The sequence below is a fragment of the Lagenorhynchus albirostris genome, chromosome 14, assembly GCF_949774975.1.
Source record: "Lagenorhynchus albirostris chromosome 14, mLagAlb1.1, whole genome shotgun sequence".
Classification (NCBI taxonomy): domain Eukaryota; kingdom Metazoa; phylum Chordata; class Mammalia; order Artiodactyla; family Delphinidae; genus Lagenorhynchus; species Lagenorhynchus albirostris.
The window spans coordinates 81,716,550-81,735,555 of NC_083108.1; the positions used below are offsets into that span (position 1 = coordinate 81,716,550).

A 19,006-nucleotide genomic window follows, 5' to 3' on the forward strand; every position below is an offset into this window, starting at 1 on the left:
TGGGCCCGTGAGCCATGGCCGCTGAGCCTGCACATCCGGGGCCTGTGCTCCGCAACGGGAGAGGCCACAACGGTGAGAGGCCCATGTACAGTAAAAAAAAAAAAAAAAAAAAAAAAAAATATATATATATATATATATAAGCAAACAATGTATTCACAGTAACTTGTATTTAAGATGACAATATATTTGATGAAGACTTGCACCTAAAGCAATCATATTTAAAAAAACAAAACAAAACTTAATGCTTGAAGGAGGCATACCTGCAGTGATCTGGAAAAAGAAATCACCCATCATAATCTGTCCCCTAGGTGGTGGAGGCTTTGCTGTGGATATATTTGTTACCCCCAGAGAGAATGGATGCTGTCAACTGGAAGCTGAGTGAAGGTTTCCAAGACAGGCAGTGGCAGAATCAGGATAGTAGTTTAGAAGGACCACGCCGGGGACAGCAGTCAGTGAGGATTCACAGGGACTGGAGGCAGGATGCTGGCTAAGTGACAAAAGCAAGGGCCGACGGGCAGGCAGCTTCCCCAGGGCACCATGTGTACGAGCACCTGGGCACTAACGCATTACTGGATAACTAACGCGATTGGGAAAAGCATGTGTACCAGAACTCTTGGGACCTTCGGTACGTAAGGTGGAAAGAAATTCTTTAATAAACCACCTAAGGAGGGAGATGGAGGCTGGGGATGGCACCCACATTATGAGCCTAAAGTGACCCCCATGTTGTTTCCTTCTTTACAGCAGGTAGGACTATTAGCCCCCAAAACACCCAGCACCAAACTCAACTTCTCACTTTTCCAACTGCTTGAAATACAGTCCAGATAAACATCTTTTTAGCCAATTAGAGTTCATCTACTTTACACACCCCAGAAACTGCACCCAACATCTGCTAGGCATAGATGAGACAAACCCGAGCTCATAAAAGACCCCAAAGGGGGAGTTTTGTGACCCAGAGGCTCTCCATCGTGATTCTGAGCGACGCCACCTCGACACATGAGCCCCCTGTCTAACTCCGCCTCTCCCTTTCTGGGTGGTGGTCCCACATCACTGTATCTGGAAGGCCTCTTGCTGGGAGAAATTTTCCACCCTAGAAAACCTGTCCCAGCGCCATCCAGGAAAGCTTGTTACTGCCCCTCCTGGTCCTGTCTCTTCCCTGATCAACCCTGGACCGCTGAGCTTACCACAAAGGGGAGGACTCAACCCTCCAGAGGCCGTGCTCATGTGCAAACATCACCTCTAACCTTCCTTGAAGGTGTGGGTCCAGCCAACAGCTAAGAGGGCACGTGGGTTTGGGGCCCGAGCTGAAATTGTCCAGGAGGGCGAGAAAGCAGAGGCTGCAGGCTGCCTGGACTCGGTCGGCTCTGAGACCCACCGGTCCAAGCTCAAGTCTGGCTGGAAGCTGAGGCCGCAGGAGAGACGAGTGATGGTCCAGAGCCCCCAAGGAACCACCTCCTTCCACAGGAGGGTGTGACACAAGACGCTGAGGGAAGTCCCTGGCAGTCCAGTGGTTAGGACTCTGCGTTTTCGCTGCCGAGGGCACGGGTTCGATCCCTGGCGGGTACCTAGCAAGATCCCGCAAGCCTCAAGGCACAGCCAGAACAAGGAAACAAGACCCTGGGCTCAGCCGGGGCAGCGAGGCACCCAGGCTGACACCCCCAAGAGGGGAGGACAGGCACCCGATTTGGGAACCTCCTGACACAAACAAAGGAGAGAGAACCGTGTGCTTGCGAGAGGCTGGATGAAATGCGGACTGGAGACAGGAAAGGGAAAACCTAGGTTCGATAAGGGCCATTTTTCCAAAGCTTTTCCGCATGGCTTCGTGGGCTCCTTCTGTGGCAAGGGATGATGCAATGACCCAGAGTGAGCCCGGGCAAGTCCACGTCGTCACCTAAACTGCTAACAAAGAGGTCAGGTGCAACCTCTATATGTTCTCGAGAAACTCTAAGCAACCTGCCCTTCTGGGCTCTTCACGGCTCCACAGTAAATGACCTGCCCGCGCTCGCCCACACACGTCAGACCAAATGTCCACCGGTTTGCCTCTTCCAGCCCACCAGGCACCAGGGCAGGATGTGGGGCCGGACTATGCTTTTTCCTTAGAAGCCTCCATTTCCCCCCAGCAGCCTCCACGTCCCCCCATCCTAACACCCGGATGGACTCTCAGACCATGAGCCAGCACCCAGACACAGGCTTGGTTCTCGATTTCGGGGGCCCTGTGAACATGTGTCTGGAACACACACAGGATAACGTTCCTCTCCTCCCGAAGTCTCCGCTTTCTTCTCCCAAAGACAAGCTCCCCAGTGAGCTGTAATCCCACAGGGGGCGTCCACATCTCCACATGCAGCCTGAGGGCACAGAGATAGGGAGGGGACACATACCCAGAGGTCCCTCAGCGTCTCCCATGTCCTGGGGGAGCTGGGCTCGCAGGCGAAGCTCAGGGCCGACCAAGGGCAATAACCCCACGACGGCCCCCAGAAGACAACACGCCGCTTAGGCTGCATTTCCATCTCCTGCTGGGCTAGAGGAAGACAGCTGTGCCTCCACCCAACACGGGCCAAAGAGTGACAGAGGTAGGTATGTAGAAGGAAAGAACAAAATAAACGGTCCTGTCTAGTTATAGTTAAGTGCGTGGTGACTAATGACAGGAGAGGACTCAGAACTCTGAGCGACACAAAATGTGCAGCAGTCCCAGCGGAGCTCCCCCCGGATCTGAGGTCGCAACCTGCCAACGCGCTTCCCAGCCGTGTGATCCGTGCCTGCCGAGCCTCGGTCTCTCCATACGTCAAATGGGGATAATGCCACCCGCCGTCCAGAGTCATCGCCAGTGTCACCGAGACGAGTGCGGGTGAAGTGCTCCCCTGCCAGGGGGTGTACGTCTCTCAGTCCAGAAGGACTTGGAAAAGGCTTCACAGAACGTGGAGCTTTCAAACGACGTGAGCTGGGTTTCCCAGGATGAGTGAGATTCTGTTCAGCAGAGCACGTGGGAGGAGGACACTCTGGGAGAAGGAACAGCACGAACAAAGGCCCCGAGGTGGGAACGCGCCACCCCATCGGAGACACCTCCCACTGGCGCACCCCCAGCGTCGCCTCGCCGCGTCCCCGGAGGATGGGGCCAGGGCAGTGGGGGCACGGAGGCCACCGGCGGCCACTCTCCACAGGGCAGGCTGTGCTCAAGGCTGAGATGAAGCTGCTCCCTGCAGCAGGCATGACAGCCACACCCACGCGCCCATGGAGTTCAGGGTCTGCTGGGGCGGGAGCAAGGTGACAAGAGACCATCACTTGCTTCAAGAATTCTCTCTCCCAGGGGAGGAAAGACATACTCGCCAGACAGGGTGTAACCACAAAGCATAAGTTTCCCGACAAGCACTTCCACACAGAAGCCAAGCCGTCCTTCTGAGCAGCCCTGGGGAAGGTCTGCGGTCACCCACACCCCCCAGGGCTGCTCTCTGGGAAGCCGTCAGTGCTCTGGGTCACTGTGAGCCCCCTGGGTCCCTCCCAGAAAGAGGAACAGTGCTCGGGAGAGGGACGCTGGCCCCTCTTGGGGCTGTCTTTCAGGGAGATCACTCTGAAGGGGCCAACAGTCTCTTGTCTCATCAGATACTAGCGTTTTATTTACTTAAGAAAGCCAGATCGGGCTTCCCTGGTGGCGCAGTGGTTGAGAGTCCACCTGCCGATGCAGGGGACACGGGTTCGTGCCCCGGTCCGGGAGGATCCCACATGCCATGCAGCGGCTGGGCCCGTGAGCCATGGCCGCTGAGCCTGCGCGTCCGGAGCCTGTTGCTCCGCAACGGGAGAGGCCACAGCAGTGAGAGGCCCGCGTACCACAAAAAAAAAAAAAAAAAAAAAAAAAAAAAGAAAGCCAGATCTGTTTCTTTCTACACCTATGCTAGTCGGTTCCGACAACTATCCTGACTTCCTGTTGAAGACAGAGCAGTGGGAGCTCTTCCGTTCTCAAAACGACAGACAGCGGCTAAAGATAGAGAAAAGTCACCACGGCCGAGAAACGAGGAGATGGCTGCAGCCCCGAACCACAGTCCATGAAGGATACCAGCCAGACACCACAAGGTCTGAGCTGGGAGGAAGGAACATGCTGACAGCTAACACGTGCCACCTCGGACCTCTGAACAAATACCACCTCCTGAAAGACATGGAACGATGGAGCCTAGGGCTGTGGATGCCCCCGGGGGAGGAGAGCCATCACCCTGTCTTCCGTTTTCTACTTTTTACTGAAGTACTACATACCTCCAGGAATGTGCACATATCATAAGTACAGATATTTTCACAAACTGAACACACCCCTACAGCCAGCAAACAGATCAAGAAACAGAAAATTAATAACCCAGAAGCACCCTCCCCCAGGCACACCTCCCCCACCACGGATAACCGTCTGCCTTTTGCCTGTTTTGTATTTTGCACTAGGTTAAAGCCTACGAGCTGCCAACCTCCAACCGCCTTTGACCCACCGAGTGCGCAGTTTCATATGGGATCAGGCTGTAAGCGCACTTCTGATTCCGGCTGCTTTCGATCAACATCATGTTCCTGGGGCTCATCCAATTTGTTGCATGTAGTTGTAGAGGGCTCACTCTCACTGCTGTCTAATATTTCACTGGGTGAATATTCTATAATTGATTTAACCATTCCATCGTTGATGGGCATTTGGGTAATTTCCAATTTGGGGCTGACGGGAATAGGGCTGCTGTGAACAACTGAGTACACGCAGAGAGGCAATTTTACATTATGGAATGGAAGGGGAGTGAGAGCCATTTCTATGACAGAACCTAGTTCTCCCAGTAAATGAATGAAGTGGGGCTTGGGAGGAAGAAGGGGCAGTGAGGGGCTGGTCATGATACAGAGAGCCAGAGGCCTAAAGAACTTTTCTGTGAACCCCCAAACCTGAGAGAGCTGGAATCCCTGGGCACAGGACAAAAAACAGCTCTGGGAAGAGAGTCTTCCAGACAATAAATAAGCCCAAGATGCAGCTGCAGGCTGCTCCAGATCACTCCTTGCATTTCCCACACGCTGCTATGCAGAAGGTAGCTAGAGAACAATAATCAGAAAAGAACTCACATGGGTCCTACGCATTAAGGGTGGGGGGCAAGTGAAGAACACGCATCACAAGAGGAATCAGCCACAGAAATGCAGGAAGACTTCAGAAAAAACAGTTCTCCACTGACTCAGAGAAATTACAGATATAATCTCTTAGAAACTGGTGGGGGCAGAGGAGTGGAAGGAAGGAAACATAGAAATTTAAAAAAGAAATTATTGGATGACAGAAGAGATGAAAGTTGAAAGGCTGGTTAGCAGAGTTCAGGGAAAAATGGGAAAGAAAAATAAATACATCACAGATATTTTTAAAAAAGCCATACTATAAGCAATGAATAAAGGGGCAAAGCACAGTGTGAACAGTTAGAGATGGTGGGCGGGCTTGAGGAACTCACACAAGATTAAATGAAGACTAATAAGACAAAATGACAGATATGGGAGGCAAGAGGAAATCCAACATATACATAATTAGTATGCTTCTCTGAGGAAATAGAATAATAGAACGGGGGTGGGCGAAGTACTCAAATATATAATGAAAAAATTCCCTGAAATAAAAAAGACTTGACTCTGCAGATTAACTGCCATTCTGTAGTCCAGGAAAACCTGATGGTATAAGGAACACCGAGACATCCTAAAATAAGTTATTGCGCTTAAAGGATAAAGAAAGAATCATATAACTAGGGGGCACAGGGAGATGGGTTGAGGACAGTCAGAATCCTCCTCAGCAACACAATTTCAGAAACCAGTGAAGCAATATCTATAGACTTCTAAGAGAAAGAAATTGTAAACCAGGATTTTATACCCAGCTAAGTTGTCCCTTAAGCAGAAAGTTAATAGACATTCTGAAACACGCATTTAGGAGCCTAGATATCTATAACGTCTTTTAAAAATTACCTGATGCTAAAATCCAACCAACCAAAAGATAAATAAAAGTAAGTTCATCAATGGAGGAATACTGAGTTAATATTTTTGAAACCAAGGCAATTATGGTTATTGAATAGAATACAAAAACCTTAACAAGGTCCACAAATAATATAACTAACAAAAATTGAGAGTGGAAGAACAGAAGCATGGAATTTGATTCATTATGTAGGTTAAAAAACTAAGGAGGGATAAATAGTTGAAGCACAGGAAGTTTTAGGGCAGTGGAACTATTCTGTATGACGCTTCTATGGTGGATGTGTATCATTATACATTTGTCAAAACTCATAGAATGTACAACACAAAGAGTGACCCCTAATATAAACTATGGGCTTTAGGTGATAATGATGTACCAATGTAGGGTCATCAGTTGTACTGTACCATCTGGAGGGGGATGTTGATAATAGGGGAGGCTGTGCTTGTGTGGGGGCAGGGAGTATATGGAGAATCCCTGTACCTTCCTCTCAATTTTGCTGTAAATTTAAAACTGCCCTAAAAGATAAATTTTATTACTTAAAAAAATTAATGACTCTAACCTTTTAAAAGTTTTTCTCTCAGAAAGTAGATTAGAGGTTACCAGGGAGAGAGGGGAATAGGGGGTCACTGTTCAATACGTATAGAGTTTCAATTTCAGTGATAAAAAAATTTTGAAAATAGTAGTGGGGATAGTTGTACAATATTGTAAATGTACTAATGCCACACAATTGTACACTTAAAAATGGTTAAAATGGAAAATTATGTGTTACAGATAAATGTATATCACAATTTTAAAGATTAATGTAATAGGCCCGAAACCACTGAATTGTACACTTTAAATGTAAATTGTACAGTATGTGAATTATATCTAATAAAGCTGTTAAGCTTGTTTCCCTCTTTTCTCACCTTAACTTTAACCTGTTAGGAACTATTATCACTTATGATGAAGAAATGTTTTTCTGAAGTTTAAAAATTCCCTTCTGTTTCATTTTAGATACATGCAAGTAGGTGATTTATCTTTGGTTAAATTCAAGTAAAATTAAATTTGATTTTTTATTTTTAAAATGAACGTAGAGTACCACCCATTTTTTAAAAAAAAGTTATTACTACTCTGTACGTATCTGTACAGAATCTGAAAAAAATGTTCACTGGACGCTGGAGAGGGTTATCTCAGATTGATGGAATTCTGGGCAACTTTTACTTGCACTTTTCTCTATTACTCGATTTTTCACAAGGCAGCAGCAACAGAGTGTGAGCCGTATGTGTATAACCGGTCTGAGAAGGGCAGTCTGCGTAGTTGTGAAAATGATGGACTTTGAGTCAGCCAGACCTTCTGCCACCTCCCAGCAGTGACCATGGGCAAGTTGCTTAATCTCTTTGATCTTTCATTCGATCTTCTACAAAACAGAGGTGAGAATGGCACCTACCCCGCTGGGCTGTCTTGTGGATTAAATGAGATAGTGCACATAAAACGCTTAGTCCGGTTCCAGCCAACACTCAGCTAGCAATTAGGAGGTGCTGCTGTGCTGAGCAAGGTCTGGAAGACAGGTGCCTGGGGAACAGGGCCTGTAGGCTCCCAGGCTGGGCTGCCAGGGGCAGGTACAGGTGCAGACACTACATGCACTGGCATCAGGGGAAGACAGCCCAGCACCCAGGGCACCAACGTCCGAAGGACGAAAGGCCCCTTGGGAGGTCCTGGTGAGCTTTGCAGCCAGAATGCGGACCTGGTTAGGGCACGAGAGTCCCCTTGTTTTCTTCCCGGCTGAGTCTGAAGCCAGGGGGGCACAGGCAGCCACCAGCCCCCTAATGAGAGAAGGCAGCGTGACTTGGCGTCTGCCCGTCCCCTGAGCATCCTCACCCAGCAGCTGAACCCTCAGACAATCTTATTACACCCACCCCGGCTGCCTGGGCCCACAAGACAGACACACGTCTCATCTCCATCCCCGCTGGAGTCGTGATGGGTTAGACAGAATTATATTTTAATTCCTTCCACAGGGAAGCTTTTGGGGCTGGAATAATGAGAGGGAAGAAAGAAATAAAGTCTGCAGAAGCCCTCGTGCGCGGGAAGCCAGGCAAGGAGTCTGTGTGACCACCGCACACAAACCACCCTCCCATCTCTCCCCGGGGAGACCAGGGACAGACCCCCTAGAGGGCCTCAGGTATGGTATCTGCCTCTAAAAACGCCTTGGGCTTCCAGAACCCATGTATTCACGACACTAGAAAGGACCCCCCAGCCCCCATGTTCATCGGTGTCTTTGAGGGAACAGAAGAGCGAGAAGAAGTCAGAGTGGGGGCCACCTGGCATGGCGATCCGGGAGGCCACGGTCGGGGAGGGACCAGCCCTGGACAAGGTGCGCAGCCCAGGCTGCACCCTGCTGGGCCCGGAGCCCTGGCTTGGACGCTGGGCAGAGTAGGGGCGGGGAGGGGTGACCCGACTCCTCCTCAAGCAACCTGTCCCACCGGAACCCACGTGGGAAGACAGAGAAAAGGGGCCTGCAGTTGACCGAGAGCATCTGATTCTGCCCAAAGACTCAAGGGCAGGACACCTCTCGGGGCCTCCCCAGCTGGGTCCCAAAGGTCTTCAGGGACCCACCCCGGGGGGTCATCAGTGAAGACGGCGGTGATTATTAGGGTTTGGCTCAGAAGGGTGGGCAGGTAGGAAGGCAAGATGGCTGCTCTGAGTGGAGGCCACGGCGAGACACCCTGACTGGGAGGGAAAGCATGAGAATTGAGTTTACAGAACCTAATCTGTGTTTCCGTGATGAGCCGGGGTTTGACGTCACAGATGGAATTTACGAGTGAGGCTGTGCAGAGACAACAGAGGATGGAATCCATCCAAACGCAATTCAGCTGCATTCTGGCCATTAGGTCTGGAAGCTCGTTCAAGCCAGGCCAGGGGAGCCCGCCTAGATGTTTGCAATCGTGGGGAAGGCAGCTGCTGGGGACGGGAGGGGCCCAGGCAGACTCTGGGGTCTCTGGCACATTCGGAACATCCCACCTGGCTCCCATGGGTCTCTCTTCTGCTGTCTCTAGGAAAGCCCCCTTCTTCTGCTCTCTGCTTCCCAAACCTACTGCCCCCGATCAGGGACCAAAGTGGGTGATGTTAAAAGAACTTCATCTACCCCCATGTGGGCAGCTCCCCACGCCCAATACCTCCCCTCCTACCATCTGTCTCTAGGGAAGGCAGGCTCCAGATGAGTGGGAGGGGGTAGAGGGGAAAGGGGCAGTTCCTTGTGCCCCGGGGATCTGGGGCAGGCCGGGGCGTAGGGAGTGTGTGTATGCAGTCAGCAGTGATTAGCTGCCTGTCCCCTGGGGGTAAAAGCAGGAGCAGACACACCCCCATGAAAGTCTGAGCTGGAAGGAACAGGGGTGGGGGGCTGGGGGGTCTCCAATCCCTGCCCCCCACAGTAGTCTCACCTTTATCTGTTAGACAGTGGACTTCCGCCAAGGTTTCTTGGGAGGAAACAGTACAGGACCCCCGCCCCTCCCAGTTCAACCCTCACTTTATAAATGGGGAGACTAACGCCTGGATTTCACAGGTGTGAAGAGCTGGGGGGACACAGACCCCGTCCGTGTCCTGTAACCTTATAAGGGGAGGACACGGCACCTCCCCCGCCAGCCTGAGCACTGAAAGGGTCCCCACGGAGCCCCTGGGCACCCCTGCAGTCACTGACATCCCAGGAAAGGTTGTAAATCTCATGGTTGTTCACCCGCAGTGCCAACCTGGGGACGACTGCCAAGCCACTGCGGGACTCAGTCATCAGCCTCCGCAGGGCAGGGCCCAGCTGGGGGCAGCGCAGAGCGTGCAGTTCTCTGCAGGGCTGGGAACGCTGGGTGGCAGGGGTGGGACCCTTGGGAAATGCTTGAGGGTTATGTGGCATGTCATGTGTAACACCCCACTGAAACGGCAGCCAGGGGGCTTAGCAGGGAGAACCTCTTATCTCTATGGCGCAGAGAGCAAAGCGGATCCCGAGAGGGCTGGTGCCCTCCTGAAAGACAGCCGCAAGCCAAGGGTGATCAGCGGTGCCCCAGTTTCACGACTCCTACTCCCTCGCCGGACCTGCCAGCTCCAGCCCCGCTTGTCGGGAGAAAAAGGAGAGGAGATTTGCAGGTGAGGAAATGAAAACGGACCCAGATCCTCCAAGATGAGCACGAGAGGGCAGCAGGCGGAACTCACCACCGCCCGCACTCCTCGTTGCCCTTTGGGGACCCTGCTGGTCACTGCCGGTGAGGCCATCACCACACTGGCCTCCAGGGCGCTGCTCCTACACTTAGCACCGAGTACAGCTCAAACGAGGCAGGGCCGTCCAAACAGAATGCCCCTGGATGCTTCGGGGTCAGAATGGAAACACAGACCCAGAGGGACCTGGGCCTGACCGTCTGGCTCTGAGCTGTGGCTCGCACAGCGGTCACCTGGGGTTGGCTCAGGGGTTCTGGCTCCCGGTTGCCTTCCGTGGGTGCTACCACCGCAGCAACACCCAGGCCACTGCCCTATGTCAGCAGTACACGCATCTGCCCACCTAAGGTCTGTGTCTGGGCCTGCAGGAGCACGTTGAAATGAGCGCCCCTTAGGGGAGAATGTCCCCCAGCTACTGGGGCAGAAGGAGGGAGAACCCACTCCTCCAGATGCCTGGAAGCAGGGAGCACCTCCAAGTTGGGGGGGCTGTGGTTAAGCTAGTGTTCAGCACACCATCCATCACGGGCAGGGGCTCTGCCACAGGCCGGGCCCCAAAGCATCTCCGCTCATGAATCCCCCGGGAAATAGAGGCTTTGGGGCACCAGAGTTAATAAGAAAAGGCAGTAATAAGAGCCAGAACGGAGATTTTCACCAAAACCGGGGATGATGCCTTGTATGATGATGACGATGTTGATACTGACAACATAAAATACACATCGGGGACAATCATAGCTACTGGGGCCAAGTGCTAACTTCTCGGGCCAGCCTGGCCTCCAGGTTTTGGTGGACACCTCGGTGGGCCCAGCACCCGGCAACCCCACCCCACTGATTCTGCGCCTGCACTCCCCCACCCCGGCTATTTTAGACCTTCTCCCCGATTGTTCTTCTTTATTCCCTCAAATTCCCACCGTGGAATCCACCAACCCACCTGCACCTACTGCTCCTGCTACAACAGAAAAATGTCTTGGCTCCCATGGGAGGTCAACCTCTCGAGCACTGAGTCCCATTCGTATCATTTAAGAAACTTCTCCTGATGGGCAGAAGAACTGAATAAGAAGCCATACAGATGGTCAACAGGCACATGAATAGGTGCTCAACATTGCTAATCATCAGACAAATGCAAATCAAAACCACAAAGAGATCTCACCTCACACCTGTCAGAATGGCTATCATCAAAAAGGCCACAAATAACAAGTGTTGGAGAGAATGTGGAGAAAAGGGAACCCTCCTACACTGTTGGTGGGAATGTAAATTGGTGCAGCCACTGTGGAAAACAGTATGGAGGTTCCTCAAAAAACTAAAAATAGAACTACCGTATGATCCAGCAATTCCAGTCCTGGGTATATATCCGAAGAAAATGAAAACATTAATTCAAAAAGATACACACACCCCAATGTTCACAGTAGCATTATTTACAATAGCCAAGATATGGACGCAACCTAAGTGTCCATCAACAGACGAATGGATAAAGAAGATGTGATGTACACACACACACACACACACACACACACACACACACAATAGAATACTACTCAGCTATAAAAAAAGAATGAAATTTTGCCATTTGCAACCTCATGTATAGACTTGGATGGTATTATGCTTAGTGAAATAAGTCAGACAGAGAAAAACAAATACTGTATGTTGTCACTTATATGTGGAATCTAAAAAATAAAATCAATGAATGAATACAACAAAACAGAAACACACTCACAGATACAAAGAACAAACTAGCAGTTACCAGTGGAGAGAGGGAAGTGGGGAGGGGCAAGATGGAGGTAGGAGATTAGAGGTATAAACTACTATACTTATTTATTTATAAGAGGTACAAACTACTATCATTATTTATTTATAAAATAAATAAGCTACAAGGATATATTGTACAGCACAGGGAATATAGCCAAAATTTTATAGTAACTTTAAATGGAGTATAATCAATAAAATATTGAATCACTATGTTGTACACCTGAAACCAATATAATGTTGTAAATCAACTACACTTTTTAATTTATTTATTTTTAATAAATTTATTTATTTATTTATTTATTGACTGCGTTGGGTCTTCATTGCTGCGTGTGGGCTTTCTCTAATTGTGGCGAGAGGGGGCTACTCTTCGTTGCGGTGCGTGGGCTTCTCATTGCAGTGGCTTCTCTTGTTGCGAAGCACGGGCTCTAGGTATGCGGGCTTCAGTAGTTGTGGCACGTGGGCTCAGTAGTTATGGCGCACGGGCTTAGTTGCTCCGCGGCATGTGGGATCTTCCCGGACCAGAGCTCGAACCCGTGTCCCTTGCATTCGCAGGCGGATTCTTAACCACTGAGCCACCAGGGAAGCCCTTAATTTTAAATATAAATAAAAATCCGGACTTCCCTGGTGGTCCAGTGGTTAAGACTCTGCGCTACCAATGTAGGAGCACGGGTTCGATCCCTGGTCGGGGAACTAAGATTCTGCATGCCATGTGGTGCAGCCAGAAGAAAAATAAATAAATAAATAAAAATAAATAAATATTAAAAGCAGGAAGAAAAGAACCTTCTTCTAAGTTAACTCTCCTCTATCAGTTTCTGCCTCTTCACTGCAGGCCCCACCCCCATCGGCATGCAGACATGCTGGTAATAGGTCCCATATTTACGAAAACCAAACAAAAACCCCATAGCTCCATCTCTCTTTTTTAAGCTCATTTTTTTTGAGTTATAATTGACGTATAACATTCTGTAAGTTTCAGGTGTACAACACAGAGATTCGATCCCACAGCTCTCTACACCCCACTTCCTCCTCTTGGAACCCTCCCATTTCTCTGCTCCCCTTTACAGCAAAAATCCTCTCAAGAGTCAGCTCTTCTTGTGGCTTCCACCCTCTCACCTCCCAGCATCCTTTCAAGCTCACCACATCCCTGAAACTGCATCGGTCAAGTCCATCAATGACCTCTGCATGGCTAAGCCAGTGGCCAGCTCTCAGTCCTCGTAGTTCCATCTTTTGTTAATTCCTGCGTTGAACACATACTGATGGAGCATCTGAGGCTCTCAGGCAGGTAGCATGGCCCTTGAATAGATTTCTGCCTGGAAAAGGTTCTTTCGACTTAGCCAGCCCACCCAACCAGCAAACCTCCTCTCGGAGTCGACTGTGTGCGAGATTTCAGCACCGAGGCTCCAAGCCAGCTTATTCAGGGCCTGTCAGCCATCAGCTGAAAATTATAATTTTTGTTTGCTTGTTTCAAAAAAAAAAAAAAAAGCTGGTGTTGTGCAGCCTGCTCATAGCCCCACAGGGCTGGCCTGAAACCTGGAGGGGCACCCACCCCATGTTAGGAGTTTTAAGAGCCAGTGTCCCTGGTTCTACCCCCTTAAGCCAACCCTACTCATGACACCCCAAGGCTCTGCACTCCCACAGCACCTTCTGCAAAAGCTACAGGCCAATGGCGCACAGGCCCAGTGCTTTCTAGGTGTCCCAGTGGAGCATTAAAGCCCTTTAGCTCTGAGAAACTGCCTACAGTTCCCCATGAGCCTAAAACCATGTTTCCCAAACTTGCCGATCCCAGGAACCAACTGGAATGCTCTTTGAAGACACAGATTCCGGAGCAACTGAATGGTCAGAGACCAAGCCCCACCCTGCCCTAGTTCTTCATGGGCACCGCAAGGAGGATGCACAAGAAAATACAGTCCATCCCATCCTGACTCTCCTGAAGACCCTACCAGGGTCTCATCATACCTTGCACCCCGACACATGGAAACCAGATTTTCTGCTTGGTCCCTTGGTGTATAAATCCCTCTATCATTTTACACATTCGGGCCACATGAATAAACTATGAGTTACTTAATCCTCACGACTGCCTTGAGTTAGATATATTACCCCCCATTTATCTATTCACTTTATTGAGATGTAATTTGCATGGCATACAATTCACCCTTTTAAAATGTACAATTCAGTGGGTTTTGATATATTTACAGAGTTTTGCAACCATCACCACTAATTCCAGAACATTTCTCGTCCCAGAAGGAAACCCCATACTCATCATCACTCACTTATAATGGAGTCATACAATAATGTGGCCTTTGGTGTCTAGCTTCTTTCACTCAGCATCATATTCTCAAGTTTCATCCACATTGTAGCATGCATCAGTACCTCACTCCGTTTTGTGCAGAATAACATTCTACTGCATGGCTATCACGCCCCTTTTTTTTTCTTTTAAAGCACCGCACGGCATGCGGGATCTTAGTTCCCCGACCAGGGACTGAACTTGAGCCCCCTGCGGTGGAAGCGCGGAGTCTTAACCGCTGGACCGCCAGGGAAGTCTCTATTACGCCCACTTTTATAGCTGAGGAAACCATGGCTCAGTGTCATTAAGGTATCTCGTCCCCCATCACTCAGTTGGAGTCAGGTTTATCTATCTTTCAGTGTGGCCAGGAGAGAAACAGCTTAAGAACTGAACAAATGTCATCTAAATTTATGTCAATTTATATAAATGTATCCCCCTAGCACTGATAATGGCATTTTATGGTTTACAAATGCTTTTAGCTTCTTGCTTTTGCAGCCCAATCCTCCAAGGTGGAAAAGGCAAGTGTGCCCATTTTGGGAAGGAATCAAAAATTTAAGTGGTGTATTCAAGGCTAGGTTAGTGGTGGCTGCATCTGAATCCAGAGATAATGTGAGCCAACAGGTTTAACGTTTGCTTAAAGCAAAAAAATGTTTGTTTAAAGCTAAAAACTTCAATGCTTTTTACAAAGATGCATGATTTAGTGAAATCATTTTGGCCTTTTCTTTCAGATTATTTTGTCATGAGTGCAAACCTTGGAGCTGAGGGCCAACCCCATGTAGACTACATCCAAGAGCGATTACTTGGCTTTACTTTAATGTTCCTGACTGATCTTGGAAATAAAAGTTGATATTTCTTTCCAAACACAGACTCCTTGGTTCCAGCCCAAATGTGCATTGCAGAGCAAGGGACCTGGGAATATGTATTTTTAATAAGTTCCCTAGGTGGCTAGTAAGAACAGGATAGTGCCTAGAGGCTAAAACCTTAATTCCATAACCTGGCAAGAACGGTTCTTAAATTCTAGTCTCAACAAGTCCCTCCAACCTTTCCTCCCGGCAAGAAATCTGACACTGGGGCCCCTCTGAACAGCACGCAACCAGCAGTGTTTACTAAGCCAGATGTCAGGCTCTGTGCTGGGTGCCAAGGGGTGCAGGGGACCAAGACAGAGCCCTCAGGGAGCTCCTAGGCTACTAGGGAAGACAGATACCGCATAAGTCATCAAAAAGCTGGTGGGGAGTATTATCCAGCCTTAAAAAGGAAGGAGATCTGCCACCTGGACCCTGCCCGCCCGCCTTCCTATGCTGCGGCCACCTGGGCTGCTTCCTTTCATGGAATACGCCAGGCTACTTCCCGATCCCGGGCCTCTGCCATCCCCAGTACACGCGTGTCCTCCAGGCTGGGGGCTGTGGCACAAGTGGCTCCTTGCCGTGATTCAGGCCGCGGTCCGGATGCCATGTGCCCTCAGTGGAGGATCCCCCCCGCCCCGGCTCAGCATCCTCTGTAATGGTCTGAGCCACTTGCACATGGCCATGCCTTCCCCACAGCATAGCTGGTCCCACGTCCAGGACCTCGCCCATCTTGCTCGTGGCTACAACAGTGCCCGGGCCAATGCCACGGGAACAAATCTGTCCTGTTTGTCTTGTCGTTCTCAGCAGGTGCCATGGAGCAGGGGCCTTAGGTACTCAGAAAGCCTTGCTTGGTAAACGTTCGCACAGCCCCTCAACAGGCAGATAACGCCACTAAGCAGCCAAAGTGCTAATTACAAACTGCTCCCTTAGCTGCTCCTCGGAGCGACGAAAGGATTCTCTAAGAATAGCGTACCCTCCCTGTCGTGTCCCTGGAAGAACAAACCGGGTTTCTTGACAGCGTCTGTGACTCCGACTGTTCATGGAGCCAGACTTGCCTCCCCGCAAACAGCGTGCACAGGGGTATAAAGCTCAGACAGGCGGAGAGAGCTGTGTGTTGTCATCCACAGCGAATGTGCGTGGGCATCTGCTGCTGTATCGGCCCCCTTCCAGTGGGTGGGTTTGGGAGAGACGAGTGTGGCCCTGAATGAGCTACAGCAAAGCCAGGAGGCCCAAATGGCCTTAGAGAGGCTGCCGCCCCCTCTCAGATGCTCACGGTACATTACAGTTTGTCACCCTTGGAAAGTCAATGCTCGGAAGCAGCCAGGGCAATGCAGGGAGATGAGAGCCCAGAGGGGCTGAGTCATCTGGCGAGGCCACACAGCGAGTCAAGGGCAGAACCACACTAGAATCCGCATTTCCTGGCCTGCGATCCAGAACTTGTTCTACTGTGCCCTCGGGTAAGCAAGGGTCCAGGTGCCTCAGGCTCCAACAATTGGGTCCAAATACTCAACTCAGAAGGGAGCAATGAGGCCGAGTTGGGTGTCCCCAGGGGTAGGTGTGCACGTGTGTGCACATGCAAATCCACATGTCTGTACAACTCTGCCCAGGCCTTGCTCTATCTCACTGTATGTGTGGTGTGGCCTTTACAGCCAGGCTTCCCAGGGCTGCTGGGGAACACAACATGCCTGGCAAGTTTCCCAGGTAAGTGGCTCTTCTTTACTGCTATTAGCTTCCCTTCATCACCCATAAAATCCTTCCACTGATGATGGATGCCACCCCTCTCCAGGGAGGGAGAGAGGAAAGAAAGAAAGCACAAAGAAAAAAAAACAACTGGTGAAATTTGGAAAGCCCCATGGGTTCATAACTTGGGAAGAGAAACCATAAGCTGTAGCTGGGTTGCTTAGTTCAGTTGCACAGGCTGTGTACTGCCCAAGTCCAGGCAGTGATATTCTCATGGACTACCATCAGATTGGCACTCCTTTGAGTTGGGCAGTGCAGGGAAAGGGCCCTGCCTGATTTGGAGGAATGTCTTCAACAGTCTCAAAGCCCACTCCTCACTGAAACCTTGTCCTAGCATAAGGATTGCTCCGTTCTCAGGAATTGAAGCCCAGGACCTGAGAGAAGAAATTAGTCATCTTCTATGAGCTGAGTTTCACATACTTCTCCAGCATTTTCTCTCCCTCCCTCCAAACTACTCTCCATTCCTACCTCTGTCTTTCATCAATTCTGGAAAGTTCTCAGCGATTCTCTCGTCAAACGTGGCCTCTGGCTTATTTCGCTCTTCTCTTTCTGGTACTGCGATTAGATGAATGTTAGGTGTTCTCCTTCTCCGTGTGTCTCATCTCCTCCACAGCTTCCTCTCTTCCCAGTGTTCTATCCTGGGTGACCTCTTCACATCTGGCTTCCAGTCACTAATCCCTTCTTCAGCTATGACTGCTCTCCTAGTGAAGTTCTGTTTGGTTCTTTTTCAAATCTGCTTCTTCATTTTTTTTTGGCCACGCCGTGCGTCTTGCAGGATCTTAGTTCCCCAACCAGGGACTGAACGTGCGCCCTCAGCAGTGAAAGCACAGAGTCCTAACCACTGGACCGCCAGGGAATTCCTTCCTTCTTCATTTTTTACAGCTTTTTATCCCCTGCACATATTTTCAACCATGCCTTTTATTTATTTAAATGCATCAAATGTAGTCATTTTATCATCTAGGCCTAAATATTCCTGTATCTGAAGTCCCGAGGGCTGTTTCTGAGGCAAATTTTCCGGGCTGCCTCTGGCTCACGTGCTCGGTCACCTCATGACTCCATTACTTTTGACTGTGAACTGATCATTTTCTGTGGAGGTTATTTGTAGAAATCTTCTGAGACTTAGGACAAGGGACCGTTTTTCTTGAGAGAGTTTACATTTGCTTCACCAAATGCCTGGGTTACTACCCATCTGAGCTCACCCTAAATCCCCAGCTAGCAGTCGTTCTGAACCACTACGTTCATTTGAGTTCATCTTTCTCCTTCTTTTATTCTTCCTCCCAAATAGCTAGTGAGTGTATTTGTTTCCTGGGCTGCTGTCACAAACTGGGTGGCTTTGAACAACCTAAATGTATTCTCTCACAGTTCTGGAGGCCAGAGGTCTGACGTTAAGGTGTCGCTGAGGTTGGCTCCTTATCCTGTGCCTGTCTCCCAGCTTCTGGAAGTTGATGGCAATCCTCGGCATTCCCTGGCTTGTACCTGCAACACTCGGATCTCTTCCTCTGTCATCACATGGCCTTCTCTCTGTGTCTGGGTTCTGAACCACTAGGTAGTATGGTAGTTTTTATTCACTTAGTTTTTATTTACTTAGGTAGTTTTAGTTACTTACTTTTATTTACTTTATTTCACTTAGTGTTTCTAATTAATTGGCCAAAGAATTGCATATATTTTCTTTTAAAAATCGCTTCTGAAGTTATATTCTCTTTATGTCTGCCTTTGACTTTTTTTTTTTTAATTAGACTTGTCAAAGCTTTACCTCGTCTTTTTAAGAACAATTTTTTTGGAATTATTGATGCATTCAACTACATTTTCTGACTTCATTTTTAATTATCTTTTTACCTTCTTCGAGTTTACTTTTCTAGTTTCTTGAATTGAAAGTTAAACTGCATAACCTTTTTTTTTTTTTTTTTGCGGTACGCGGGCCTCTCACTGTTGTGGCCTCTTCCGTTGCGGAGCACAGGCTCCGGACGCGCAGGCTCAGCGGCCATGGCTCACGGGCCCAGCCATTCCGCGGCACGTGGGATCCTCCCGGACCGGGGCACGAACCTGTGTCCCCTGCATTGGCAGGCAGACTCTCAACTGCTGCGCCACGGGGTAAGTCCTAAACGGAGTAACTTTTAGTCTCGCTCGTCTCTTAGTAAGTGAATTTAGGGCTAAGGATTTTCCTTTGAGCACTGATTTGGTCTCATCCATAGGCTTTCACATTCAGCTCTAACTGACATTCATTAAAATACTGTAGTTTAAAATTTTCACTCTGACTTCCTCATTTAACCTAAGAGTTATCTG

General features: G+C 49.4%; 1 protein-coding gene across 9 annotated transcripts in view; it reads right to left on the minus strand.

Moving 5' to 3' along the window:
- The window catches only part of PITPNM2 (phosphatidylinositol transfer protein membrane associated 2), a 144,967-nt gene that overhangs the window by 34,959 nt on the left and 91,002 nt on the right, over positions 1-19,006 (minus strand). The window lies entirely within an intron of this gene.